This window comes from Nymphalis io, chromosome 22, assembly GCF_905147045.1.
Source record: "Nymphalis io chromosome 22, ilAglIoxx1.1, whole genome shotgun sequence".
NCBI lineage: Eukaryota > Metazoa > Arthropoda > Insecta > Lepidoptera > Nymphalidae > Nymphalis > Nymphalis io.
This window is the reverse complement of record NC_065909.1, coordinates 5,400,696-5,416,978: the sequence shown is the minus strand read 5'-3', so window position 1 is coordinate 5,416,978 and position 16,283 is coordinate 5,400,696. Positions and strand designations below refer to the sequence as shown.

The 16,283-nt window shown below is 35.5% G+C and overlaps 1 protein-coding gene across 9 annotated transcripts in view; it reads right to left on the bottom strand.

Moving 5' to 3' along the window:
* Positions 1-6,833, bottom strand: part of LOC126777160 (A disintegrin and metalloproteinase with thrombospondin motifs 18) — a 133,403-nt gene extending 126,570 nt beyond the window's left edge. For 8 of the 9 annotated variants that reach the window (XM_050500095.1, XM_050500097.1, XM_050500093.1 and 5 more), the window contains exon 1: positions 6,606-6,833. The gene's annotated coding sequence lies outside the window, so the exon portion shown is untranslated. Of the gene's footprint in view, positions 1-6,601 lie in introns of all 9 variants that reach the window. The other variant, XM_050500096.1, reaches the window with a different exon arrangement.
* Between the last annotated feature and the right edge of the window lie 9,450 nt (positions 6,834-16,283).

Here is a 16,283-nt window from a genome sequence, read left to right as displayed (position 1 = left end):
AAAGCTTAGTGTTACCAACGTTACCAATATACAGCGTGTAGACACATAATTAATTAGCAAGATTGTATTAATTATGCTATTCACATTACAAAATATATAACATTAAAACATTTTGAAGCGTTTATTTATTTAAAATCTATTTTATAAAACATGTATTTAAAGATGTATCAATGCAGGTGATAAATTAAATGTTGTTTCAAAAAGAAATTGATAATTCCAGTTTATTTACGAGCTGAATTCTAATTAAAAAATTATGTACTGACCTTTTAATATCCACGTACGATTTAAATGACGTGTCTTATCACGATTGATATATGATAAATGAGTCACAGATAACAAATCTATATCATTTGAGATAGTATAATTAAAAAAACATCACGTATTTTTAAAGTAGGTTTATTCTAATATTTTTTCATCTGTGTTTATGTCAAATCCGACTTTTTTTAATAACTTTTTATCTTCTCAGACGGGCTTGCAATTCCTTAAGTAAAAATAAAAGTAAATAAGTAACAGTCTGCAAATGACCCACAGCTGGGCTTATCTATTCGTTTGAGGACAAGTTAAATTAGAGGAAGATTAATTGACACACAGGTCATAGGTTTTCAGGTTTTCTCACGCTGTTTTCCTTCTCCGCCAAAAACAAGATGAACGCAAATCAAACTTGTCTGAACTGGTTTGAACCCGTTATCGTCTAACCACTAAACCATCTCGAGCCACTGAGTAGATATATTTTTTATTGATATTACATATTACAACAAAATATGATTTAATTGGTTTGTCATGCAAATTACATTATCACTTTCTCCATAATATTAATTAGCCTTTTGTTATACAATACAAATTAGTTGTTACTTTTAATGACTAAGCGAACGGATGAAGCAAAAACAGACAAACACATATTACGTAATAGCAGAGATAGCTACATGCAATGAAAACGAGAATATCAACTGAAAATAGTGTGTTCAAATCCGGGCGAGCTCTAATTCAAAATATAATAAGCTTATATTTAAGTTTTATATTCAAGATTTTGCGTGCAATTTCAATACTTGGGTTTATATAATATTAGTTATTGTTGTACGTTGTTGTATAATAAAATTGTTTATATTTATCGATGTAAACCTCTTCGCTAAATAACATATGTTGAGCGATAAAGACGAGACTTTCACATACAATATTATTAACAATTATAATATTAGGAACATGTTTACGGTGCAACTTTGAAATGTTAGTAATTTTCATCGAAACTAATTAAATTAGGATACGTTTTGAGTTGTTTTCTTAATACAATGCGGACAAAGCCCTGAGAGTGAGAACTTGTAAAGCTATGACAAGGATATTGTTACTCTTACAACATTATTTCAGAGGCGAAATCGAAAGTAAACATTTAAAAGTGGCTTTCAAATTGCATCACTATCTGTACAATACACACTCATAGTAACAAAACGCACAAACACAAATGACTCTTATTGTAAAGTTATAAAGGATACAATCCTTCAAAGGTATTTCATATCCGTTCACGGTAAATGTGTATTTGGTAACACAATAAAATACATAAAAATATTTTGCATACTAATTTGGGCTTTACAGCTTTGAAATAAGTGTTATTTTATTATATATTTTTATTAATTGTAATTAGATAAACGATAAATGGTTTTGTAAGATATGTGATCGATTGTGTAAAAGTATTAATATAAATCAGTTTAAATCCAGACCAATAAAAATAAGCTTATACATTTGTTTAAAATTATATATATTTTTTATGGAACATATCGTTTTTTAATTTTATAATTTTTTTTACGTACAATATATATTTAACATAGCTAGGCGTCATAGAGTTCACATTATTTTTGTTTATTGATTATTATTTAAACATCGAAAATTGAATAAAAAAATACGAATAATTATAGCTTAAATAAGTCTTTATTCTTTGTATACTTCAGATTGCTTGAAATTTAAATTAGATAAAATATATATTTGAAAAAATATACCTGAAAAGAACATTTATCGATAATTAACCTTTATTACAAAAATAAGATAATTTAAATTTTTATTTAGTGTCACCCATGTTGATTTTTTATTATTAAACAAGCAAAACCGTCGAGTATCATCTCCCAATGTCTGTCATGAATTATTTAGTAAAACCTTCTCCGAAACGCGCCGCATTTTCTAATATAATTTTCATTTATATTAGTATAGTAGTTTTTTTTTGTAAAGAAACGTTTTCACTTTTATAAATATATTTTTTAATAGACCATAGAAGGCAGGTAATCAAAGACTAGCCTATTGCGCAAGAGATATAGTGCAGGCGTGTGTGTGCAAATAGATGCACTCTCTATTTCCTGCCTCGCATAGTTCAATGGGTTAGCGATTTGACGAGTTTTACCAGGAGTGTATTACTACAAACTGTCTAACTTCGTACTGCTACTAAGAATTCCATGACAGACAACCGGGATTCGAATTTAGGACCAATGGTTCTGCAGCCGTACAAAACAGTCATAGAGGTACATACAAAACTCTGTTATTAATTCGGAAACTTAAAATGTAATCTTATCTCTATTATATAAATCTTACAATGATATATATATGACTTACACAAAAATATTAGTTAATCTATTAAAACACGATTTCTTAAGATAATTTATCAAACACTGCAAATATTAACGTTTAACCATTATCAGTTTTTGCCCCTATTTTTTTTTATTAATACATTAAGGCACAGGTAATTTTATTTTATGACAATGATACAAATTTTTTTTTTTTATTGTATGCAGATAATATCCATTAAAATATTTTGCCAAATTAACATAACTTTTGGCTGTTGTTTTACATCACCTTGATTGGCTATTATAGTCAAAACAAAAAAAAACTTCTAAGATAAATTTCGCCTTGTTAAAAGTTTTTATTTAATATAGTTGAATTTAGTATGTATGCGTCAAATCTTGCTACTGAAATTTAAACCAAATTACTCAACCGATTAAGCTGAAATTTTACGCAAATAAAAATATGTGTGCTTATTGAACAACAAACAACAATTACAAAATTCCATGTTTGAATGGAAAACGTATAAAATTAAAACGGATAATCTTAATAGAATTATTATTACCAAAGGCTTGGATAAATAAAATTAACATTCTATAATTTATGGATAGGAATTCAAATAGAATCGTATATTTGTTGAGCATATTATGTAATTATACAAATTATACACCTCGATATAGTTATAAATCCGATAATCAACTTGTCGATTGCAAAATTTTAATATACCATTTTTTTATTTTATTTTTACTAATTATTTAAACTACGAAACATTGAAAGGGATTTTTTTGTAATTAAAAACATAACTTCAGACTTATATTAATGTATAATATAAAGATATTTTTTTAAGTCCTAATATACATTGCTAGCTGTTCCGTTCGTTTCTTTTCCGAGGAGTGGGTTCAAACCTTGAGTAGGACCAAAATAAGTTTTTCAGTGTTTCTGACAAAAAAATCCTAGTTGTATTCTGGAGTATTAGTTGGTAGTGTTTATCCAGTACTTCGTCAAGTACGCAAAACTGTTGGCTTTGAGCCTGAACTCATTCCGGTCTCGTCGTATTGCAGTCCCGTCGATAATGAGGGAATAGAGACTGTATCTGAGTTTGCGCGTACACACTTGTGCACAGTAACTACTCTCCGTCGAGATTGTCTGTTGTGATCATGAACCGTGAAATGGGTCAGGAAATCATTTATACAATGTATATTTTTATCCTATTAAATTTTTAAGTATGTATATAAATAAATCGTCAATCTCCTCAATCGTCTACCTCGCCTTATAAAATTAACCTTTTAAACAAATGATTCCTCAAATCAGTTATTTTCGTACGCAAAATATGAAACGTAAAGTTCATGTCACAAGGTAAAACGTTCAATCGCCTTGGTTAACAACCCACTCTGGATTTAAAGCGCAATAAAAAAGATCATGCAATAAAAAACATTCTAAACACGAAAGCGTATATTACGTGTCAATACCGATAGATGGCGCTGATTAAATATTCTACGTATATTTATATTATATTTTTAATTGGTTATATATAATAGTCTAGAACGATATCTAAATTTTAACAATTATGAAAATATATACGTCTGGCTTAAATAATTAATTCGTAAGATGGGCTGATCTATGTAGTTTAACATGTAAGAACAATTATTAAGTAAATATTTCATCGTTCATAATATCATTATAAAAAAGTAAATAAAAGTATATTTCTAATTTTGAAATGCTTTAAGAAAAAAAACTAGGAAAGAAAAAAAAACATAATTCAACGTGTTTTATCAAATTAAATCTGTAATTACATACATTTTAAAATAAAATTAAAAAAACACTATTAATAGCAAATATTAAAAAAGGAATACAATCCAGACAACAAAAAAATTGTCAAACCTTGTCGGTTCTATTTTGACAGTTTGGCATGCGTGACTTGCTCCATGAGCTAGGCTTGTATATAAGAAAAAGTTTATACATTGAAAAAATAAAACCCAATATCAATTAATTCTTAGAACGAGCAATTATTCAGAAAATAATCTCTTAAGTAGGCAGCTTGACTGTCCCACAGACTTATTAATTACGTGAGAAGTTAAAAATATTATTTATACCCCATTAAGGATGATGTAACGGCAAAAACCAAACAAGTAAAATCCGCATGACGCCCGGCGACGCTCTCAAATATTTATATAAGATCATAGCGTCAGAAAAAAGCATTTTCGCTTTAGGGTATATAGACTATATAGCTTAGCAATTGATCTATTATTATCAAATTTTATAATATAAGCCGAGATGGCCTAGTGGTTAGAACGCGTGAATCTTAATCGATGATCGTGGGTTCAAACCCGGGTAAGCACCACTGAATTTTCATGTGCTTAATTTGTGATTATAATTCACCTCGTGCTTGATGGTGAAGGAAAACATCGTGAGGAAACCTGCATGTGTCTAATTTCATTGAAATTATGTCACATGTGTATTCTACCAACCCGCATTGTAGTAGAGTGGTGGAATAAGCTCTAAAACCTTCTTTTCAAAAAGGGAGAGGAGGTCTTAGCCCAGCAGTGGGACATTAACAGGCTGTTACTAGAAATATTTTCAAAAATCATTATTAAATATATTATGTTTGATATAATAATGATATATGTAAAATGGATCCATAACTTCACTTTGAAACGTTTAGTAGAATTCTATTAATTTTTTCTTTAAGTTCAAGAGACAATAATAGATTATGTAAATAATAAAAGCCTGTTAGCTACAGAGCTACAGTAAGGCTTTATATAAAAAAAAACAAACAAAAACGATGACGTCTGCTCTTAAAAATATTCGTTGAAGAAAATAACAATTATTAAAATAGTTATTTTTTAACGCAGACTTGCAAATATCACATATGGAATAACAAAAAACTTGTTTCAATACTTGATCTGTCAAACAGACTCTTAATTTAATAGTTATCATAATGTTTTCCGTGTTCGATAGACGCGAATTGCATTAAGCCTTTTACCTCCTTATATATAATACCATATTTTTTCTTTTATGTGCCTCCATTCAATCTTAATAAATAAAATCGGATACCTGTGCTAAAAAAAAAAAACCGCTGGAAATATTTTTAAATTAAGAATTAAATCTACAATCTGTATTTTTTTATTTTGTGCATGATTGTGTTTATTTCTTATAAAAATATTTTTAATCTTGTAATATTTTATCTGATAAAAAAAAATCGAATCGTATAGTTTATTGGGACCTTTATAGTTCAAAGGTGGTGTTACTGGTTTGTCAAGTCGCAAATCGATATTATAATAATTATCGACGACAACTCGTATTAATATACAAATCTTCTCGAAAGAAGAGAATATTTATTTTTAAAACTTAGAATAAATTATAAAATTAGTTTTTTTTTTAACTTGAAATTAGATTCACTATTTCAGTTTTTTTAGCGTTATTTTTATTAAGTTATTATGATGGAAATTTCGAGTTTTTTTTTAAATTTTATTATTGATAATTGTTATTATTAATACTTTTGGAATTTATAGTAAAATGTTTCACGTATTATATACTGGTAGCACGGATGCACTTTCTGATGAAAATATTTTAAATATTACGAGAAAATAAATTAAAAATTATACTTTAAATATAAATAGAATGCAGAATCTAAATAAAAAATAATTCAAATAATTCTTGTTGTTACATTAAATAGAATGTATTTTCTATCTATAATTTGGTATATAATCATAGCTTGCCAATATTCTAATAAACCGACCCATTAGCGCCTCTGACGATTCTCAGATATTTCGGTGTTCTCGCAATACTTTCAGTTTCAAAATACACTTGCACAATGCTATTACACAATACACAACTATCATTGTTTTTATAAGGATAATATTACATGACATATTAAAGACTACACGCAGTAGTGTGAATTAATAAAAATATTTAATAACTCACACTACTGAAATTAGTAAGGTTATAGTTTAAGTGTAATAAACGCCGATCCATTTTAAAAGTAAACAACTATAGTAAAAGTTAGAGGCCGTCTATCAAGTGTATCATAATGTTCCTTTCATTTAGGTACTATTTAAGTTACTTACGTGTTAAGGAAGTTAGCAGCAGAAGGGTGGACCAGGGGCGCTGCCGTAAAGAAAATCACTACGTTTACACTTAAAAGCCATACACACAATCCATATTAGCACAGAGTCAGAAGGACACGGTCTAGCACAAGTAAGGTGAAGGACGATCGTGCGTTGTGTCCAACACTCGCGACACAATTTTTCCGTAGTTGGAAAACTCTTGCCGCGCGACGCGGACTGCGCAAGCGGCGGCGAATGGGCGACTGAGGCGCGCGTACGCTTCCCCACGGAATAAACATTCGTCTTAAAAGAGTGGGGCGTATGTTTTTTTTTTTTTTTGAAAACGGTACCTAGTCATCTTTTCCTGTTTCAGAATTTATGATTATAAAATACATAATATAAACGATTTATTATATGTAGTATTTGTCGCGATATCGTAATTTTACTTAAAAATAATCATCTATTGTTTTCTTTTCGCATTATTATTTTATACACTGTGGTCCATCTTAACGGTAACAATGACGTATTTACGACGAATATTATTGTTAGTAAGGTATTAATGCAATACATAAATATAAACAGATTGTAATACGTAATCATTAATTTAGGTGTATCATATTAAGAAATAAAAAAAAAATTGTATTTTTGGTACTGTTCTAGTTTTTTCATCTCTCATTTAAAAATGTTATTTATTTTTAAATATGTATAATATCCATCTATATTAAATATATATATATCCTGGGACATTTTTTTCACACACGGCCATCTGATACCAAATTAAGCTTGGACAAAGCTTGTGCTATGGAAACCAGACAACTGATATACTACATATACTACTTTTCTTTTGTAAATACATACTTATATAGATAATTACACCCAGACTGAGGACAAACAGACATGTTCATGCACACAAATATCTGTCCTGGGTGGGAATCGAACCCACAACCTTCGGCGTGTAAAGGCAAGTATCTACCAACCACGCCAACCGGCTCGTCAATATATAGATAAGATACTGTCTATTCTAAATATATCACAAATTATAATTTGAAAGTTCTGTGTCAATTTTCACAGGAATTCTCAAAAACATATGAAATAAATATGGAGTTCAATAAATTAATACATAAACTTTATTTAATAAAACAAATACATTGTTCTTATTTTTATAATAATATATATCTATGTATAATATATAAGCGCTTCGCAGAATCTAGGGAGTAAAGAACGTTATGTCGTTTGCCGTTGCGGCATAGGAGCCACAATTACCTTTTTTTTTAACGCTGGAAAAACGCATTACGCGTTTCCAGCACGGGAACAGTGGGAGAGGGGTATATGGGGCTCGCCGGTGTCCAAAGTCCACTGAAAAACCAGTGGTACCCTTTCCGTCTTAACGAGGAGCGCCACGGGATCGCTTACGCATGCTACCGTGAAAACGAGTCAGATTTACCTTCCTAACCGTTTCGAGCTTTATCCATTCTTCTTGTAAAATGACGATTCAAAAAAACCTGTAAAAGATATTTATATTTATTTTAATGAAAAGATATAAAACAATTTATTAATGTAAATTAAATTTCACGTTTTAATATACCGTTACTAACTATAATGAGATTTTATTTAAAGATTATTCGAGAAGAAAGAGCTAATCTATCTACATAGGGTCATTGTCTCCGCCTGTCACCGTTAATTTTATGAAATGTCACATTTGTGACATTTTATTACTTGTATATTTTATATTGATATGTTACAAGTTAGATAATAAATTCATAAATTTCTTAATGCCAAGTGATCAATGAATAATAAAAATATATCTCTCTTGTATTTTGTCATTTTCTTTTGGACCTGTTTGTTCTTATAACATTTAAGCTACGCAGGAAATATTATAATGTACAAGTGTATGTGTAAACATAGGTGAATTCTCTATTCCTCCCTACTCTCATAATACAATGGGATGGTAATCCGAGGAGATTTGGGAGAGATCACAAGCAGGTGGCTTTAGCGGCTTTTCGTGCTTTGAGAGGCATGAGAATGAAAAGCAAAGCACTGTTTCTTTGAGAACAAAAAGACTTGATACAGTTTTTTATGTCTTTCCTACAATTATTTTAGTTGCTAGAATAAATACTGTAATAAATTCCGAATATTTTCGATATTCACTATAGCATAGACCAACGACCACAAAATCGAAATCTCTAAAGACTTCTCACCTAGCTTTTTACATCAATATAATAAAACGTTTCTGACTTCTACGCTATAAACATTATAAATTATTACAACATACGCTTATACGCAACAATTGTATTAATATACAATTGATGTTTAATGTACAAAAGTTTCATATCGACTGTCGACACTTGCTTTCCGCAGTAATATTATTTTTTATATCTATATATTATGAACTTTGTAACAGGACTATGTTATAAACATAAAATGATTGAATTAGTTTAATCGTTACTAGTATTATACAAGAAATTAGTTTGTATGTGGTTATTTGTTAAACTTTAATAACCTCGCAGGACCACCATGAGCGACCACCACGAACACGACGCCTTCTGGAAATTCCTTCCTGAGACGCTATGATGAGAACGAGTGAGTGAGATAAAAAGTTTCATTTTTAGACGTTATACGGATAAACGTTGCAATTAAAACTGACCTTAAAATTTTACTTTCATCGCGCCCAGATCCAATTTAAAGCTGTGTCCCCTTGTGCTGCTTAAGCCAGAATGTCATACTAACCAATATCATTTAAATGGTATATATAATATAACACGAGTAAATAGGTAACACTTATTCAAAGACTTGCGCACAATTTCACTTTCAAGAAACAAAGTTCGATACTAAGAAGTACAAGTAAAACTAACGACTTTCATATTGAAAAGACTTCAACGGGTTCTCTTAATTTTACCATTTCGTTTTTTTTTATATATATAAAAAATACAAGTAAATATATAATATAAAATATATAGATAAGTATATTTTTAATGGTAGATTGAATGGGTATCAAAAAATGATGGGAATGGGTATCACCAAATGAGTTCGAAAGAAGAAGACACAGAATTGATTAACTAATCATCCCCTAAACAATATTTATAAGTAAGGATGATACATTTTGTTGTTTTAAATTAGACGTAGCTTAATTAATCCTGTTCATAGGAATATATTTTTTTAGTAACGTAGAAATTAAAACTTAAATTAAAAATGTTCTGTTTAAAGTCACCACATACTAATTCAAGTGTTTGCCTCATTGGTTTTGTGGTTATATATAAGGCCGCAAATGTCGATGCAAGCCGCTCGGGATTTTAAAATGGTATTGGATTTTTCAGACGAAGATTGTCAGTAGCAACCAGGAATCTGGAAGTCACAAGTGTGTACACTCCCGTGCCTCGGAAAGTACATAAAGCCGTTGGTCCTGCGCCTGAATTCTTTGATTGGCCGTCCAATCGGAATATGAGCCTGAGGGAATAGAAAGTGCATCTGTATTTAAGCCCACACTTGTGCACTATAATATGTCCTACGCAGTTGGCTATGCTCTCTTGAAATTGGTGTTCGTGGCCGAAAATAGTTAAGAGCACGACTATAGTTCAAAATATCAACAGACGTCATAAATTAGCAAATTTATTTATATGCGACTTCTCCTTTGATGATATTATAAAGATGTTATATTTCCAAAACACGTCTAGCATTCAGTGATAACCAATGTAAGTGAAACTGGATATTCGTTGTTAATAATTGTTATTACAATCATGTCGAACTTTTTAAAGGTAATGGTTATCACGCGATGCGTGCATAGATAAAGAACCAATTTTTTTTACTACCTTTTTAGATTAGATATTGAATTTTTACAAACATCGACAATTATAAATATGTTTGAACTTTAATTACATATTAACTTTTACTCGACAGCTTTGTTTACGTGCATTTTTATAAAAATAATAAACAAACTATGTCGACATAATGTCATTCGTTGATCTGTTGCTGCGAGAAAGAAAAACCAAAAACATATTACGCAGTACATAGATAGACTTATAATACGCAATATGTAGATACTTTATGATATGTAGATTACTTTACACATATGGCAAAGTGGTGGAATAAACTTCGTCTCCTCAAATGTAAAGGAGGCCTTAGCCTTAGTTTTGTTGTGTATCGGTTCGAAGGGCGAGTGAGCCAGTGTAACAAAGGAAATAACATCTTAGTTCCCAAGGTTAGTGGCGCATTACCGATGTAAGGGGTTACTAATATTCCTTGCAATGTATATTGGCGACCATCAGGTGACCCACTTACGAGTCTGCCTACCAATTTTATTAAAAATAAAAACAAAGGCATACGGTGCAAAGATAATCAAATTCAAATCTAAGATTTACTTATTCCATGCGATTTGATAATAGCTCTGCTATATTATGTAATAAAAACTGTTCTTGATTAATATATCTTTGTAAAACAAAACTATTCAGCTTAAGTAACAAATTAACAGTTAAATGGAAGGAAGCAGTAGTTATTATTAATATTATTCTAAGTCCAATATATTTTATACGTTATTTTGTTGTGTTTGTATCAATTTGTAAATAAATAAATTTAAAATAGGTTGTTAATATTCAAAATTATTTTAATACAAAATGATTGTACGTTAACTTTATTACATGACTATATTTATCATAATTTTTATGGTATTAACTAGCTCTAAGTGGAATTATGTGTAACCTAGTAAAGGCTTACTAAGGTTTTATCATGTAAAATAAAAAAATAATGCGGCCAATCTCAAGAAAGATTAGCCAACTGCGCAGGAGATATTATAGCGCACAAATGTATGTGCAAACATAGGTGCACTCTTTTTTTTATAGAATAGGAAAGGGGACGAGCATATGGGCCACCTGATGGTAAGTTTTATCCGTGCAGTGACGGAGAAAGAATACATTTCACTGCCCCTCTCTTTCCCATGGGTGTCGTAAGAGGCGACTAAGGGATATCTGAGCGACCATCTGCTCACCTGGTGGTAGGATGCTAACATCCGCCTGGCTTGTTACCACCGTACGCATGGTGAAAAACTCGTGAAGTGGCTTGCAGCCGCGTTTCGAGGTCAGCCAGCGTACAGCCAGAGCCCGAGCGAGTATTGCCGCGATGGGTGTTGGTCCGGTTGGAGACGGCTGTTGAACCAATGCCGGGGGAAACTGTATTGACCTGCCGGCCAGGGAGACCCGAAGAAACGGCTGTTCCGCTGGCCGCCCGTGGCATAGTACAGGGGCCCGAGCGTGCCTAACCAGCTCGTGAGGCTGCCCCACCAGGCCACGCATAATGTCGGGGTGGACCGTCGTGCCGGTTGGTGACCGGTAGGTGGGGTCCCGGCGGCCACTTCCGGGGGGGTTCGGGGGCCCTTCCGTCCGGCGGGTCAGTGTATTTTTCCTTTTGGCAACCACTTGGGGAAACACGCCTCCACACTTTGCCCATCCCTATCGTGGCAATACATCGCTCGCTTCACGTCTCTTTTCCATTTAATTTCTCCCAAATGGCGCAACAAAAAAGAAATAACGGTCGTACAGCGGTGCTCACCCCCACCATACCCTCGCTGTTTGAGGTCGAGTTCTCTAACATCCGAGGACTCCACACTAACCTCAACGCTGTCCACCACCATCTCGAGACAGCACGGCCAGCAATGTTGTTTCTCACGGAGACACAAATACTCCGTCCTGCCGATACCAGCTACCTTAATTATCCCGGCTACACGCTTGAAGAATCCTTCAAAGCGAAAGCCGGAGTATGCTTGTTCGTCAGGACGGATGTTTGCTGTCACCGACTGCGCTGCTTGGAGGACCCCTCCTTCTCCATGTTGGTGGTACGTGTGGACCTGGTTCGTCAGAGCCGAGTCTACGTGTGCCTCTACAGATCCCACAATGGTGACTTGGAGACAAGCCGACTATTTGACCATCTTAGTCGGGTGGCAGATGCTGCGCAAGAGCAATTTCCTAACGCGGAATTGGTGTTTTTGGGGGACTTTAATGCTCACCACGAATCCTGGTTGAAATCCCTCAAAACTGACCATGCTGGAAGGACTGCTCATGCTTTTGCTCTCACACATGACTTGACCCAACTGGTTGATCAGCCCACCAGGATCCCAGACATTGATGGGCAAGCACCTTCTCTACTGGACCTTCCGCTGACTTCTCACCCGGTGGAATATCAGGTTGTGGTTCAGGCTCCTCTTGGCTCTTCGGATCACAGCCTTATTTCTACCAGAGTGCCACAGGCCAAGCTGCCGCCACTAGCGGTATGCAAACGTCGCGTTTGGCACTATAAGTCGGCGGATTGGGACGGTATGCGCGATTACTATGCGTCGGTCCCTTGGAAGGAACGTTGCTTCAGTGGGAATGACCCGACAGCTAGTGCCGCTGCTGTTGCTGGCGAGATCATGCTGGGAATGGAATACTACATTCCTAGCTCAGATCTCGTCAGTAGGAGTACGCGTAACCGTTGGTTCACTCGTGAATGTGCCGATGCTGTATCAGCTAAGCAGGCGGCATATCGCAAGTGGATCAACGGCTGCATTAGCGGGGGCATCTAACATTGACTCACTGAAAGCAAACTATAATAAAAATTCCAAGTCCTGTAGAAAGGCATACACGAGAGCGGATGCACAGCGCATTGTACAGATTGGTCATGACCTTGTTTCGCATCCTAGGGGCTCCCGTAGCTTCTGGCGTCTGACCAAGTCTGTGCAAAACAATTTCTGCCAACCTTCGCTGCCACCGCTCAGAAATCCGGACGGATCGCTAGCTCACAGTCCGCAAGAGCAAGCTGATCTCCTGGCTAAACTCTTTGCCGACAATTCCGTCATCGATGATTGTAGTGCACTGCCACCTACAATACCTGCATGTGGCCATACGATGCCTGACATTAAAATCAGGCAACGTGATGTGCGTGCGGAGCTGCAATCACTTGATGTACGGAAAGCTAGCGGTCCCGATGGAATACCAGCCATAGTGCTGAAGAAGTGCGCAGCGGAGCTGTCTCCTGTGTTAACGCGCCTGTTCCAACTTTCTCTCTCTTCGGGAAGTGTGCCGGAGGCTTGGAGAAGAGCTAATGTGCAAGCGGTTCCCAAAAAAGGGGATCGGTCTGACCCGGCAAATTATCGGCCAATAGCTATCACCTCAGTACTTTGTAAGGTGATGGAACGGATTTTAAACAACCAACTGATCCATTACCTAGAAGATCACTCTTTAATTAATGATCGTCAATACGGGTTTCGACCAAAACGGTCCACAGGTGATCTTCTAGCGTACGTAACGCACCTCTGGGGTGAAGCTATCGACAAGCATGGAGAATCGTTGGTTGTCAGCCTCGATATCTCCAAGGCTTTCGACAGGGTCTGGCACAGAAGTCTTCTCTCCAAGCTGCCGGCATATGGTCTGCCTGCACAGCTATGCACCTGGATTGCCAGCTTCCTACACAAGCGTAGCCTTCGTGTTTTAGTAGATGGTTGCGCTTCACAATTCTATGTAGTGAATGCTGGGGTCCCCCAGGGATCTGTGCTATCTCCCACACTCTTTCTTTTGCATATCAATGATATGCTCTCTCTTGGGAACATACATTGCTATGCAGACGATAGTACAGTGCATGGTGGATACCACGGACGCGCAGTGGCTGGGCGAGCGGAAATTGAGGAGAGGCGGAAGGATCTTGTCATTGAACTCGATAGGACGTTAGAGCTCATCGCCAAATGGGGCTCTGATAATCTTGTTGAGTTTAATGCCAAGAAAACACAGGTATGCGCTCTCACGGCGAAAAAGTCAACATTTTCCCCTCTTCCCTCCCTCTGTGGTACTCCGCTGGTGATGCAAAGCAAAATCGCCATGCTGGGGATTGACGTTCGCTGCGACCTTAGTCCAAGGGATTACATCGAGGCTGTTATAAAAACAGCTTCACGGAAACTCGGAGTTCTGAACAAGGTGCGGCGCTTTTTCACGCCACAACAACTGTGCCTGCTGTACAAAACACAGGTACGGTCTTGCGTGGAATATTGCTCGCACCTTTGGGATGGCTCCGCTAAGTACCTACTTGAGGCCTTGGACCGGTTGCAGCGACGTGCCGTACGCATTATTGGCGACGTAAAGGTCACAAACACCCTTGAACCTTTACAATTGCGTCGTGAGATAGCAGCACTGAGCGCTTTCTATCGACTGTATCACGGCGAGTGCTCTGAGGAATTATTCTCTCTAATTCCTGCTTCCCCCTTCCTTCTTAAGTCCACGCGAGCTGGTTCTCGATGTCACCGCCTAACTGTGACATCAATTCCATCGCGAACAAAGAAATTTGGCAACTCCTTTCTTTGTCGCACTTCCAAAAAATGGAATTCCTTACCAGCTCACGTGTTCCCCTCCTCTTACAACCCGGGTTCCTTCAAACGAGGCGTGAAGAGGCATCTTGCGGGCCGGCAAGGCGAAGGCGGCTAGTGCAGAACGTTTTTCCCGTCTGTACTGGCCGTCGTCGCGTTTGGACTCTACTACCACTTACCATCAGGTGGAGTAGAGTCATTTGCCCTCCCGGCGATATAAAAAAAAAAAAAAAAAAAAAAAAAAAAAAAAAAAAAAAAAAAAAAAATTACACTGGCTCACTGATCCTTCAAACCGGAACACAGCAATACCAAGTACTGCTACCCAGACGAGCTTGCACAAAGCTCTACCACCAGTAAAACTCTCTATTCCTTAATTCTTATAATCCGGCGGCAATCCGATACGACCGGAAAGATTTCAGGCGCAGGACTAACGGCTTTACGTATTTTCCGAGGCACGGGAGTGTACACATTTCCAACTTCCAGTCTCCGGGCTGCTACTGAGAATTTTCTTACAGAAAAGCCCAATAACTTTTTATTGGCCCAACCTGGGAATTGAACCCAGGACCTTCGAGTCTGCGGCCTTACTAGCCAGTAGACCAACGAGGCAGTCAAAATAAAAAAATATATGTAATTTTTTGGTGGTTCTATTAAAAGTTAATAAATAATAAATCTACTTAAAATCACTTTAATTTCACAACCAAAGTTTCGATAAGAATTTCGCCAACATTTTCAATTTCGCCAAATCCTCAATTAATACCACAAATTATACAGATCTCAACCAATGACGTCACGTCAATTTAAGGTCAACGATGTATATATATCTTTACTACTCCAGCTATTGAAATCAAATACAGACAGCATGACACTCTACTATCTTATTTTTGTTCGAATGCAGCATAGACGGCGCTAACTAATTATTGGTAAATGCAATAATAAAAACATTTAAAAGATAAATCAATAAATACGTAACCCACAATGCAACAGATGAAAGATTACGTGGTTCGCGTGAACCGGCGGGCGTGACCATAATCGTATAGAACTAGGTCGACACGATCGGTCAGACGAAATAATTTAGGTTCTACATACGTTTTAACACGCGATGCCTAGATATTGACCAAACTATGAAATTTATACATTCAGACGAGTTGATTGAATTGTCATGACGACTCTGGTGGAACTGAAACGTGGATACCATCTTTAATGTCATAAATCCAGGACAAAAAGCATCCAGAAAAGTGGGCTTTATTGTCAAAGATGAATACTTATATTGCTGTGTTCAGGCTTGAAGGGTGCGTGGGTCATTGTAATTACTTCCGTACGAGATATAACATTTGAGATACTTTGTTCGCATGGCAATGGCATGGCGAAATCGTTAGTGGTTC